The sequence below is a fragment of the Manis javanica genome, chromosome 14 (genome assembly GCF_040802235.1).
Source record: "Manis javanica isolate MJ-LG chromosome 14, MJ_LKY, whole genome shotgun sequence".
Taxonomy (NCBI): Eukaryota; Metazoa; Chordata; class Mammalia; order Pholidota; family Manidae; genus Manis; species Manis javanica.
Window position 1 is genome coordinate 21,723,485 of NC_133169.1, and position 14,601 is coordinate 21,738,085.

A 14,601-nucleotide genomic window follows, 5' to 3' on the forward strand; every position below is an offset into this window, starting at 1 on the left:
GAAATCAATCACATATATGGTATCACATCTACATCACTTGGAAAACATTTGTAATGCAATGTAAATTTAAAATAATTCCTTCTCCATCCACCCAAAAATGGATACACACACATATAATAAGCATGTTCACTACAATAAAACCCCAGAAAGTAAAATGCAAATAATTGAGGAATTGGAATTCATTGACAAATTACTTTCTTCAGTGGAGTAAAAACTACCCTTTGCATCAAACTAAGAAAAGCACTATAACTGCAATTTTGTGACCCAAAGTTGTAATTATCTTTCTTATTTCTTTAAGATGTTATCAGTGAGCCTTACAAGCAGAAAACTTATTGATCAAAGGTCCACATCAAAAAATTTAAGCAATAAAATATTTCAGATAAAATATTAAGAAATACAATTTCTTAGAGAAGAGAAAGTGTTAGAAATAAATGGATTATGTCTTAGTAACATTTTTTGCTTCACTGTGTTGTGGCTCCCAGCTCCAATATGCAAACAAAAATAAAGCATTATCAATAATAATAAAACTTACTAAAACAATAAAAAATTGTATTGTCATTTTAACTGAGATTTTTTGTTAAACATGGTAATGGAAGAAATCTGTTGGCTGCTAAAAGTATGCATCTACAAAACTTGGAATTCAAAAAAAAAGCTTTATTTATTGGAGATTACCCATAATTTCCTAAATTTAGGTTTCATATTTTAGTTTCTCACTGATTTCCTAAGCCCCAACATCACTATAGTGTGGCATATATAACATTACAAGTTCCCCCAAAATCCCTATCCTAAGGATCTTTCTGTGTGTGTATGGTTTAGAAAATCACATGAAATACCTACTAAACATTTCCCTCTCAGACAGTCAGTTGAATTGATAGTTCAAGAGGTCCTTAATAGTTCCGCAATTGTCCTTTATATATTAAGGTCACAGACCTTAACAGGAAGCATTGTTTTAAGGCATTTCTTCAACTACTACCTTACACACAATTACTACAGAAGGTTATACATACCTTCCTCCAACTCTCTACCTCCCATCTCTTCCCCTCACCTAGGCCCAGTTTATGATTTTTGTAGCACTGTTAAACATTAAATGAATGCAAATTGAACATTTAAATGAATGCATGTTAAACATCTCACTGGATTTATACCGTCCTTGAATATGAACATTAAGAAGTTATGCATCATAGCAGAACCATCTGAAAATGCATTTACTCCATCGCTTGAAACAGGGAAAAATTATCACTGGATGGGTCAAACCCAGGTTACACAATCATCAATAAAATATAGACATTCAGTCCTTACCTGCTTAACTGCATGATGACAGACAGATCTAAACAGTACTCAAAACAAAGTCCCCCAAATCTGAATCATCTGTCTTCCAAGCTGCTGTGACAGTTTTATACCCTGGTGCTTTCTTCTTTGCCTACATGCATTTCACTGGTCAGAATACTGTCAGCATAGGTAGGGTTATTTTGCAGCCCTAGTCACCTCGTCCTCTTTTCAAGCTTCGGGTTGGCATCTCACACAGCTGGACACAGGCATCTTATCTTTGGAGGTAGAGCTTCCCCAGCGTTTCCCAGACGGATTCCCATTAGAAGGAGGTCCCTGCTCTAAATGGCTGGTCACGTTCTTGACCTGGTGCAAAGTAAGACGCCCTTTGGTTCAACTCTTGGGGACCAGGAGAACAGCCGTCAGAGACTCCAACTCTCTGCCACTGCCCGGCTGCAAAACCAGCAGTAACCAGCCGCCGGGAAGCACCACCCCCTCTCCCGCTTCCCGCCGGAGGGCAGCGACCCGGTCCCAGACCCTCCTGCCTCCCACCCACCCCCGGGAGAGGGGACGCAAAAATAAAAGCCCGACTTGAAAGCAGGTATTCTACCAGCTAAATGGCTCCCAACCCCTGCTCTTTTCCTTGAACGTCAACCTTGTTTTCCTTGCGCTAGCTCCAAGTTGAGATCCAACTCCGGGCCCCCACCCCACCGCCCTCCAGATGCCTGCGAGCTGGTGAGGGAAGGGAGTGACGGTCAGCAGCGCTTAGCACGCAGCCTGCGGAGTCCTTAGCCACTCTGAGCCCAACTCCACGGGATGAAGAAGGTCCAGGAGGGCTTTACTAGGCAGGCATGCTGAAGAGCCGTCATTTATTAGACTTGGGCATAGCTCATTAAAAAACAAATACATTTTTAAAAATGCAGAAGGATATTGCTACGACATTCTAGAACTCTCGAGTCTGTCCTCTCTCTGAGAAAAGAGGTCTTGCTCAACTTCGACTGGAGGAAGGCTGGAAACGGAGAGTAGGCGAGAGCGACCCCCGCCCCCCAGCCCCCAATCCCCCGCCCCGGCGCGCCCCGCGCTCCAGGGCAGCAGATGCCCGCGCGAGCTGCGCGCCGCCTGGCTGAGCCCGAGCCTTCAACCCCCGGTCAGCGGGCGGGTCGCCCCTCGCCCCGCGCGAGCCCAGGGCCGCCGGCAGCCAGGTCCTGTTCCCCCGGTGCCTGCGCCCGGGTGGCTTGGGCGCTGCCAGGAGCTGCGGAGAAACCTCCAGATGGAGTCGCCTGTTGATAGCCCTGTGGTTAAAGCGCCCTTGGCTGCGGGAGCCTCTCACATGCACATTTTCCCTTCACAACCTTGAGTTTGAAGTTACCATCCAGCAAAGTGCACTTACCTAAATATCGTGTGTCCGCGCCCTGCTGGAGTGGAGGAGGTTAAGACAAGACCCGACTGCACTGAAAGTTGTTCCCCTCCTCTCCCCTCCTTCCACCCCTGCGCGTCAGCAGCAGTCCCCCAAAGAGGATACTTAAATCGGTGAATTACGCTAAGCCCTCGTTTCTCAGCCACGGGCGCTGATGGCATTCGTCAAGCAGGACAACCAGACTTGGAAGGGGACCAGGTAAAAGCTAGCGACGGGTGAGGGGTGCCGAGAGACGCACACCCGTCTCAGCCCCGCTCTCTCGCTGGCAGCCTAGGGGGAAAAGCCCTTGAATCATGTAACTGGGGGATGGGGTGACGCTGCAGCTGGAGTACTTTAATGTCTGCAAGCTAAAAAGGCTTTTGAATTTAAAAAAGCATTACTTAGGTTGTCGCGTCGGCCATCAATGACTACAGAAATTGTTCCTTTCGCGAAATGAGAAGGAAAAAAAGGAAAGAAAATCAGGAAAGAAAGAAAAGCTTAAACAATAGGTTCTCACCTCCATCCATACCAATAAAGCGAAATATTGTAGAAACCAGGACTTGTTCTTGGGGGGTGCCCGGGGGCAGGGGGGAACGCTTCACAGAGAAAATCCCCCAAACCTCAACATGCATTAGGGATGACTGATACACGCAGAGCTGGCATGTAATGAATACTGTGTCCTTGTCAATATGTGAAGTAAAAGCTAAGATTTAAATGTTTCTCAACACACTTATCCTTAAAGGGTAAGTGATAATTGTAACTGTCATTGAATCCCATAAAAATGTCCATAAAAGCAAAACACACCGACATATTAACATACATATTAAAACTTGAGTCTCAGGATTGAGTAAGTGTGAAAACTGAGGAAATTAAATTTTTCATCTAAAGTCAGTCCCTGAATTTCAATTTATTACCACCGAGATAATCAGTGCTTTCTTCTAATAGCTCTGAAATAAGCACTCCTCATCCAATTAACTGTTCACCAGCTAAATTCACAAAATCAGAAATCCACTTCCAAATATGATGCCTGAATTGAAATACAATACCCAAAATAATGCGTTCATGTGTGATTTGTGATGCTGTTAAAAAAAATGGTGATCAAAACTCACGCTCTTCTTACCATACAGTGGCTTTTAGTGCTCAGTGTCCTGCTAAATCCATAAAAATACACTTTATTTACTAAAGTCTTCCCTCAGTCATGTAGTTGCTTACAGTGAACAAATGCTGACCTGAACAACCTTCTGAAAAATCAGAGACTAGTGAACTTTCTTGGACCCTGCAATTGTCAGAAGGTCTCTTTTAAGCTCTCTCTTAGATAAACATAAAATTCGACCTTTCAAACAGCACAAGAATGTGTGCCAAGAAGCATTAATGAGATGGGGGAGGGGTGGCTAATGTTTCCTATAACCTGTAATATAAATGAGGACAGAAAAGGGAAAAAAAAGAATGTAAAAGGTGATGAGGTAATTCATTATATGGACTATATCCTAATATCACTATTGCAACTAATAGTCCAATTTAAAAACGGTGGCCACATGGATCTTTGAGTTCCGAAAGTGAGAAAAACATTTTAAAAAATGAGACTTTAAAAAACTGAGTGAAGCTTATTAAAAATAACAATAACAAGAAGTTTCTAATAACATATAAAAAGAGTAACTTACCAGAGGACATTTCAGGCAGCAAGATGACTGTTAAGAAAAAATACATCCAGGACTCAAACATATTCCATCATCTTCCAAGTCAAGGTAAGTGAGGAGCTGCAGGGTGGTGGGACTTTGAAACAATCAGCAGTTCCTGGTGGCATGTAACCAAACAAAAACCAGTTACACGTAGAGACACGGCCCACCAAGGGAGGGAAGCAAAATGTGGAAGAGGTGCCTTTTATGTTTGGGGGTTGGAGGGCTTATTTATGGTGATCCTCAGGCAGACAGTGGAAATTTAGGAACTGTACATCCCCGTACAGTGGGGGGAAATAGAAGCGGTGTCACCCTAGAGAACAGGAGGTGGAATACAGATGCATCTGCAAAGAGAAGTGAAAGGATGTGCTGAAGACGAGAGATGAGGAGAGAACTAGCGTGCAAGGCTGTAGTCCTCCTGATAGACACAGCAAGAATGATTTAGGCTGCCGGGAAGGATCCAATGAGAGCCGGAGAGGGCACTGCTTCGGAAATCCTTCTCTGATCTTCCCACTCTCAGTTCCTTAAGAGTTTCCTGCGTTGGGAACATCATGATTAGGATTAATAGTACTCCAGCAGCGCATTTCACTAGGGTTTCCCTTGAACCCTCTCACTCGCAGCGACAGGGGGAGGTGTCGTAAGCCTAACACGACCAGCTCCCCAAATAAACCACTACGGTCACTTTAGGATGATCACATCATCAGCGATTTGCCCTGGGGGTAAAACGGGAGGGCTGAAGATGCGGATGAGGCCGAGAGGCTGGGCGCCTCGGGGCGCCGCGCGGGAGGCGCGGGCAGGGGGCCTGGAACCGTGGTGACGCGGCGGCGGCGGCGGGAGCCCGCCAGGTCCTGCTTTCCTCGGCGGATCCTGCTGCCCGAGACTCAAGGCAACTGACTTCCATCCGGAACCTCAGCTCCTGCCGCCTCGCTTTAGAAGCTAGGGCTTCGGAGGTCCCGGGGGTCGTCCCTGGGGAAGCAGGTGGCAGTCTGGGAGGCCCCCGCGTCCCCGCGTCCCCTCTGATTGCTGCACAGTTACCGAGGGAGAGTGTGCGAGAAACGGCTTTGCTGCCGAATGCATAATCTTGCCATTTTGGTGTCCCGATACCGCACAAACGATCGCCTGATCGATCGGGTAAGATTAGCTTTATTCCTTCTCCCCTTTTCTCTCCACGCCCCTCTCCGTTCTCCAAGCCCAAATCTCAACCCCAAATCCCCGTCTCTCTGTCTTCCCCACCCACACCCCCCTCTCTCTCATTCAATTCAGCAACTTCCCTTTGCTCTTTGAAACCTGCTTCCCCTAGGGAACCGCTTGTGTGACTGAGGGGTTAGTAATTTTCTAATGATTTTTATTTGGCTGTGAAATGAATCCCCTCTCGCCCCCGCGGTACCCTCCTTGGAGAAGACCCCTCCCTCCCCAGGGGTCTCTCTCGGAGCTGGGATCTGGATAGAGAGCGCTGTGGGGGTCTTCTGCCCTCCGCTCTATCTTCCTCTGGACCCTGAAGCGTAAGCATTAGACGCCTCTTTCTCTTTTTTTTCAGAAATAGAAGAGAAAGGTAGAGTGGAAATTGATTTCTTGCGGAGACTGAGGCGCCGAATGATAGAGGGAATAAACAGTTGCTCTCGATAAAAATGTTCTTGGTAAGTAATCTTATTTTCTGCAGTTGCAAAGGAAACACATTGCTTTCCACTGCCCCATCCCCCACTCCATTCACTTATTTGCTTTCTGTATGTAAATCACGAGCTGGGTCAGTGAAAATTTTCTTTTCCTCCTTCCTAGGAGGGTAGTAGCATGTAAGGGTGAGTTTGCACTAGGGGCTTTTAAGGGGCAGCGTGGAAGCTTTAAGGTCCTTCGCTTGCCTCCATTCAGAACCCAAACACACGCAAAGCTTATTCCTGCTTGCTTGCTAAAGGAGTATTTAAATAATATTTATTTAAATTATTATCTAATTTCATAACAATTACTTCTTACTAACTTTTTCCTTTATTAAAATAGTTTCCACTACGAGCCCCATGTCTGTGTTTTTTATATACCTTGGCCATGTTCTAAAAATTTAATACTCTTTCATTTCCAGAAGTGAGAACGTTTATTTTCACAGTATGACAAGGAAGTTAGAGCTATAGAAACCCCGTATTTATGGGTACATCTTGATTCCAATTCTTGTACCAGATTATCAGTGTCCAAATAGTAGTAGTGTTACAAACTAATAGTGTCCAAAATAGTTATTTGCCTGTTGTGGTATAATACCTATGAATTCATAAAGCCCTCTGGTTTTCCTAAGTCTAGAGCACCTGCAGCCTGTACATGCTCATTATGTGAAGAGTGTGTGCGTAGGAAGGAGCCCAACAGCTCCTGATGGTGCTTACATCATATGTCACTAAGTGTGCAGAGTAACAAATCCTACAAATTGTGTGTACTTGGTTTCTCAAGTGTGAGCTGAGCATTCTGAATGGGAAAAAGTAAAGGATGCTTCCTCTGAGACAAATCATTGTAATTTTGAGTTGTGGAATGTGGTTTAATAGTGAGATATTCACATTTTCCCTCCATCCCTGTAGATCCTTGCCCTGTAAACCCCTTATTCCCAAATTTTATGCTGAAGAATAGGCTTATTGGCACAAAATTTATTCCTGATATAAACAGGATGGCCTTAATGAACCTCTTCTGAAATATCTGAGTAAAATTCCATTGATGAGAATAGGCTTCATTACAGGTAATCAATTTTCTCGAAATCTCTAGTATCAAAGCCCAGAAGAAAGATAGTAAAGGGCATATTACAACAGCAAGGCAAACTGTGCGTCTGTGAAAGTACCTATAATCTTTCTTAACTATCACAATTGGCATGGGAAGAAAATTGAATAAGGACATGTTTATGTAACTTTTTTCTTTCTCTCCTTAGGCTGTACTCCAGCCCTTATGATGTCCTAGACCAGAAGCTTTTCTTCAATTATCTCAGTTCACCAAAAGGATGATTTCCATAAATTTCTGTGTTTTACATGGGCTGACAGGTGTTGTTAGGAGCATCTGAGGTCCACATAAAGAGGATAAATATTCTACACTACATTCATTCCAAATACAACCTTAACAGTTGTAATAGACAGAAAGCTTATTTTTCATATAAGATTTCAATGTGCTGCCTAAACATATTTACCTATCTGTTATTTGAAAAAATACAGTTATTTGTTGAGGACTCAAGTTGATTTACATTAGAAAATGTGACATTCGAATTTTTACTTTTATGTGAAATAAATGTGAGGTTGCTTTTCTTTTAAATATTTGTAGAAGAAAATTTCAGAATTAAATATATTAATTTTGCATTCCTAAACTTTAAAATAGTTTACAGCACTTAAAGTTTACAAAACAATTTAAGTATTTGAGTATTATATTAAATTGTATGATTACATTTGATCAATTCTCAAACTAGAGCCATAGGCTTTTTATCTCCTACTTGGCATTTATTTTAATTTGCCTAGTTTGTTCTTAGAACTACCTCAAAAGTTGTTTTTTGTTGTTGTTGTTTTTTAATTTTGTGTATGTCCTTTCCTGGATAATTTAATTGCACATCTGCAGTATTTTAGCACGATTTGTATTACTGGTAATGTTTTTTTGTTTGCTATCTTGGCTCCTTCTTCTCTAAGTATATGGATGCCATCTAACATTTCTTACCTATTAGTCCACTAAAATTTCTAATCTAAAAGTAACATTTAAGACATACTGTATTAGGCAAATTGTGAAGCAATTTGTTTATGAAACAAAATGTCAATAAGCTTCAGATAATTTTAACCTTAAATCAGATTTATAACAAAAATGTGTTATAGTAAGTAAACTCAAACTTTCCTTGTATACAAAAGTCATAAAAACATATACATTTATGCATATGTAATTACCCTCCTTATATTTAAATTTACTCATTTTAAACTTTGCTATTTGTTTTATTTTAGAGCTGAAGTGTCAAAAGTTTTATAAATACCTAAGTGTGCAAGCATCTTCATGTCTTACTTCATAAGATCAATAAAATATTAGATAAACTGAACTAATATATTCAAATCTTACAAAAAGTACCGAAGTCCCTCCTTATCCATAGGGTATATGTTCCAAAACCCCCAGTGGATTCCTGAGACTATGGATAGTACAAACTCTACATAGACTGTGTTTTTCCTATACATACATACTTACAATAAAAGTTTAATTTATAAATTAGATACTGTAAGAGATTAGCAATAACTAAGAATAAAATAGAATAATTATAATATACTGTAATAAAAGTTATGTAAATGTGGTCTCTCAAACACTCTTATTGTCACCCTTCTTCTTGTGATTATACGAGATGATAAAATGCCTTGTTGATAAAATGAAGTGAGATGGACATAGACATTGCGACATATCATCAGGCTGCTGTTGATCTTCTGAAAACACATCAGAAGGAGGATCATCTGCTTTCAGAGCACGGGGTTGGCCGCCAGTAACTGACACCATGTAAAGTGAAACCAGGGATAAAGGGAGACTACTGTATGTTGGAACTTGAAGGAACTTCAGAGATCATTTAGTCTAACTCCTCCATTATGGTGAAGAAATTGAGAACTGGGGAGACTGTGATTAATGTAGTTATACACTAACAATTCAAAGAACTTTAAATGTAGTTTTCCTAATTTCTTCATTGGTATTAATTCTAAACCAATTAAATGCTATTCCTAGCTTCTAAAACAGGTATTGCTTGAGGCTGGGACAGGGAATACATGAAAGAAAGAGAAAGTGGTACAAAGATGAATTACTCATAGGGTTCTTGGAGTTTATTTTGTTGATAACTAATACTCTTCATTGTAGAATGTCTTTATTTCCCTGCCTTGGTTTACCCTCCTCCGCCACCCCACTCCCACCCTCTGTGATAAGGGAATATTTCATGATGTGATTTTACTTTGTCGCATAAGATTCTCAGTGTTCTTTGGGTATACGCATTGGTTTGTTCTGCAGACTATTTTAAACTGTAGATAATTTAAAGCCTCTGCAATATCACACTCTTTCATGTCACATCTGCATTCTACTTTTTTAAGTGTCTACCAACATAACAAATAAAATTGTATCAAGAAAAAAGCCATCATCTCAAAGTAAGGTTTTAATTAGTCTGTGACTTACATTTGACATCACACACACACAAACACACACAAACACACGCACACACTATGAAAAAAAAACAGATTGAGATAATGCATTGTGATAGACATGTTCTTGGTAAGTCATCTTATTTTGCAAACATGCAAAAAAATTCCATGTTGCTTTAAAAAATGGCTTTCTTAATTAGGAGAAAAGCTGTAAGACTTCAGCCATTTTCTGGAAAATCGACTTCGTTCTTTCATATACATCAGTTTTGAGTATTATGTGCAAGCTATTGTTTTCGGAAATGGCAAGTCTGAAAGACAAACATCAACACTGCAATCTATTGCCAGTTACCATTACTTCAAAGAGGTTATCATTCCTGGATTAAACAAGACAAGAATAGAATAAAATCTAAACACATTTTAAAATGCTTACAATGTGCACTTATAAAATAGAAATCTTGCACTAATCTAAAATATTGCAAAAGAGGGAACACATATGAGAAAAAATTTATATTGATTAATTTATGCTTTAATGGTTGAAAATAAAATGCACCCTTATTTCAAAACACATTTGTTGATGAATAAAATGTCTAATTTTAAAGGGAAAAATAAGTAGACTCATAGAATTATTTTAAAAGCCTCCTGTCGGCCTATTTCTTTCAATAGATCATCTTAATATCAATCGTGTGATTTAGTTATAAACAGCTCATATATGAAGTAATAGTCTCAAAGAGCCTAATTAATTTGCCAAAAGTCGCAAACAAAGTAGATTCAGAATTGGAAAAAGTTTTATGGCTCCAAAGTCAGGGTGAATTTCCTTGTATCTTCTAGTACATAAAGTTCTGGGATAATAAAAGTATTCCGGAAGCATGTGTTAAGCAGCATTTGTATTGCTGTATGTGTTCTTGTGTGATTGATAATGTCTTCACATGTATGTTTAGAGCCTAGTCTATTTCAAAGCACTATCAGTTCTACGATTGTGTTTTTTCATGTTCATTTTCTCCACTCCCTCACTGCGTATCTCTACCACATAGTACAGAACACTGTCAAAGAAGAAGCTCAGTAAGTATGAATTTAATTGATGAGATTAAGTACTTCACCAAACTTTCCTTCTTTAACATTCTGTGCTTGCTGTACCTAATTCTTAGGGAACATTCAGAAATATTTTTACTAAATGGCAATATTCCTCAAAATACTTTCAGAATATTTGACATATATTTGGCCTAATAAGCCATGTTAAAAATGACAACACTTCACCAAATAATGTGACTTTGTATTTTAATACATACCTTCCTACCCACCATACTAATTTAATTCTCTCATTATACTGCAAATTAAACCACTGTGTTTACTTGGAATGAAAGAAATATGGTATGAAGAAATTGAAGCACTGTTTTTCATTACTAAAAGAAATAATTGAGTTCTTTTTATTCACCACATTCTATTTCTTAATTTGTTACACGGAAGAAGTAATATAATGGAAATATCAAATTATTTGTTAATTTTATTAAATTATGTGGGTGAAAATTCATCTGTCAACATTTGCAAGTAAAATATAATAATAAAAGAGTGAAATGTTTCTAACATTATGAGCTGAATTATAAAACTATCAGTTTGTATGACATTTTGCTATTCAGAATTCTCAGAATTAAGATTTTTTCAATATTATCAAAACTGATTATTTCCTAAATTATTTGTACTACCAAAATCTATTCCTCAGTGTAATGACCAAAATGTATTCATTGGCTTAATGGTTGTATGAATTAATGTGTTATCAATTGGCATGTATAAACTTGTACAGTTTTTAAACTAACTTACAAAAATAATAATATTGAAAACACTCAAGGAAATGATCTGATACAACTTCCTTACAATCCTTCTTAGTATCTGGATTTCAATGACTACTGAAGTGTAGTAGAACAATAGCTCCCCAAATGCTCACATTCCAGTTCTCAGAATGTGTGACTAGGTTACCATGTAAGCAAAAGAAAGTTTGCAAATTTTATTACTTTAAGGACTTTTGACAAACAGAGAGTAGCCTGGATTCGCTCTATCTGCCTCATGTCATCACGAAGTATCTCTGCAAAGGAAGACAGAGAGAGAAGAGTCAGGAAAGGAGATGGGACGACAGAAACGGATGGAGTGACGGGGAGCCACTAGCCAAAGAATGCAGACAGGACGCCCTGTAAAAACCGGAAAAGGGAAGGACGCAGATTCTTCCTTAGAGCTTCCAAAATAAATGAAGCCTGGCTACCCATTTTAGATTTCTGACATCTGAATCTGTAAATTGATAAATTTGTGTTTTAAGATATGATCTATTTGTGATATTTTGATAACAGCAGCAATAGGAAATTAATAGAGCCAGCAATGCAAAGAGTTGAAAAATAAGTAGTATGTTCTTTTCTCTCTAGAGACTTTATGATTTCACAGCAAACACTTGCTTCAAGGCCACTCCATTCCTCTTGGTGCTGAAAAAACCACTGTCTTTTATCATGAGGAAACTTGATTTCATCAAGAGTCATGTTGGTTCTTCTAGCTTGATTGTATAGGACATGGATAGGGCCAGCATGTGAAGGAGGAGACGTAACAATTTTCAGAAATAAACTAGCAATTTAAAGACTTATTACATACCTTTATTCATTTGGAATATACCATTTACCAGAGACCTACACATATTAGCACCAAGTACATAACTAATTAGGTTATAGCAAATCTTGATACAGATGTAAGAAAGTGAGTAATAACCATTCCATTTGAACAGTCTATGACAAACATATGCTTGAAGAAAAAACATTAAGCACAAGATTAACTGTAGAAGACAATGGAAATTAGCAAAATATTAAAATAAATGTGAGATCTAAAATGAGACCACAGAGAATGACTGACAGTGGGGGGATTTTGATTTTCATGGAAAGATTGACAGAAAGCACTCTGATGGTTTTCTCCTTTCCTTTTTCACAGTATTGCAATCAAGAAAAGGAACTGAACATTTACTTAATTAGGATGCATCATTAATTCTAGTGTCTCATGAACTCCTACAGCCTTTCACCCCTTTTAGAAATAAAAAGAATAAACTACTTGATTGTCAATTCTCTTGGTATCTCTAAATCTTGCTGATACTTATACTTCTTATTCTGAAGAAAAACACACCTTGTAGGAGGATGAAAAACAATCTTTCACATTGATCATTAAGTTCTGCCTCTGAGGAGAAAATATGAATTTACAGACAAAAGCAATTTTAAAGGACTATATAAAATGAATTCACTTCATATTTATGGATGGAGATCAAGACTAAAAGTCCATTCAACAGATATTTATTGAGCATTTATTCAACAATCATTTATTGATAGTGTTATATATAAGAAGCAATTTCTTAATGCTATAACAGTATAAATATAAGTTACACTCTCTGTGTCCTAGTAGGAGGATAAGGGGAGTATACTGATGAATATGAAGGTCTTTTTGACTCCATCTTATACTCTATTCACATTATCAATCATCATTTCATTAGAAAGAAAAACATATGCATTGATTGTCATATATTGGCCAAGCATTTTTTAGGATGATGTGCTGAATAAGCTAACCAAAATCATAGATCTCAAGTACCATACAATATTTACACAATCATAACAATAATAACAAAATGAAATAATAAGCCTAGAAATGAGTAATTGCTATTGTGTTTAGCCTGGGCCTAAGATCTCTTCAATACTTCCAGCATGCTTCATTAATTTACATTACTTACTAGCTTCTGGAATCATGTAAGTTTGTTAACTCCTGCTTATACTTGTTGTCAAGAAGAGTTTCCTTAGACTCTAGGAGGCAATGGTTGCAGTAGGATGTATGTTTTCTTCAGTGTAAATTTAAAGTTGTAGTGAACAACTCCAACCTTCTGTTGTTACACCAAAATTTTAATTTTGTGCTTATGCATAATTCAATTGAGTTAGCAGGATGGATGTGGTGATTTGATACACAGTGAATCATGGACCCACATATGTTCTACTTCATGACCCAGTGTTCCACTAAGTCCTGAGATATTCTCTATTAATTTGGCAAATGTTGGAAAGAGATAATATGAAAGATCACTTAGGAGAGTTTATGGGCCAGATCTAGAGGTGGCCCTCGTTGCTTCTATTCATGCTCTATTGTCCAGAACACATCTTTATAATGACATCTAATTGCAAAGGAAGCTATAAATTGAAGTCAAGCTTTGTGTCTAAGAAGAAGAAAATATGAATAGCAATCTGCTGTACTCATAGTCTCAAAACAAATCATTTTTATATATAACTAAAACATCAAACTGTACAATCAGTGCAGGCAGAGACTGTAACTTTGCTTGCTGGAAGGAATTTGATGGTGTTTGATAAGTTGTGCTTTGCTAAATAATAGGGGGAATGCCAGTCCTTGCCAGCATCTATAATGGGCTCTGCACATGTAAATATTTTGTTAGTGAATGAATGTGTATGGCTTGGAGTGTTCTCATCAAATACCCCAGTGTTCAAATTTGGCATTCAATTGTATATCCTTCTGCAGAAAACAACTGTATCTCCTCATGTCAAAAACAACAAGAAAAACCACACACATACACACACACGTAAATCTAAATGTTGACCTTACACTTTTCACAAAAATGAACTCAGGTCATAGACCTATGTAAAATGAAAAACTATAAAGCTCCTAAAAGATAACATAGGAGAATATCTAGGTGACCTTGAGTTTGGAAATGATGTTTTAGATTCAATGTCAAAAGCACAATTCATAAAATAAAATAAGTGACAATTGGACTTCATTAAAATTAAAAACTCTTACTCTGCAAAAGGCATTGTTAAGAGAAAGAAAAGACAGGCCACAGACTAGGAGAAAATATTTGCAAAAGACATATCTGATAAAGGATTGGTATCCAAAATATGAAAAGAATTCTTAAAACTCAGCAAGAAAAAAAAAATTAAAAAATAGGCAAAAGATCTGAACAGAGATCTAGCCAAAGAAGATACACAGATGGTAAATAAAGATATGAAAAGATGCCCTACCCCACATGTCATCAGGGAGTTGCAAATTAAAAGAACAATCAAAACCACTTCACATTTATGAGAAGGGCTAACATACGAAATGCTGACAATAGCAAATTCTCCGAGGATGTGGAGGAGCAGGAACTCTCATTCATTGCTAAAGA

At 38.4% G+C, this 14,601-nt stretch overlaps 1 protein-coding gene and 1 long non-coding RNA gene across 4 annotated transcripts in view; one reads left to right on the forward strand and one right to left on the reverse strand.

Moving 5' to 3' along the window:
* BRINP3 (BMP/retinoic acid inducible neural specific 3) overlaps positions 1-4,735 on the reverse strand; it is a 406,709-nt gene extending 401,974 nt beyond the window's left edge. Inside the window, exon 1 of one of the 3 annotated variants that reach the window (XM_037014585.2) lies at positions 4,324-4,735. The gene's annotated coding sequence lies outside the window, so the exon portion shown is untranslated. Of the gene's footprint in view, positions 1-1,299; positions 1,810-2,656; positions 2,924-4,323 lie in introns of those variants that run through there. The other 2 variants (XM_037014587.2, XM_037014586.2) reach the window with 2 other exon arrangements.
* Positions 4,736-5,092: 357 nt separating this feature from the next.
* Positions 5,093-12,469, forward strand: LOC118971693 (uncharacterized). Its single transcript, XR_012124992.1, has 3 exons — positions 5,093-5,469; positions 5,876-5,975; positions 7,232-12,469. It is a non-coding gene; the product is annotated as an uncharacterized lncRNA (long non-coding RNA).
* The last annotated feature ends 2,132 nt before the right edge of the window (positions 12,470-14,601 follow it).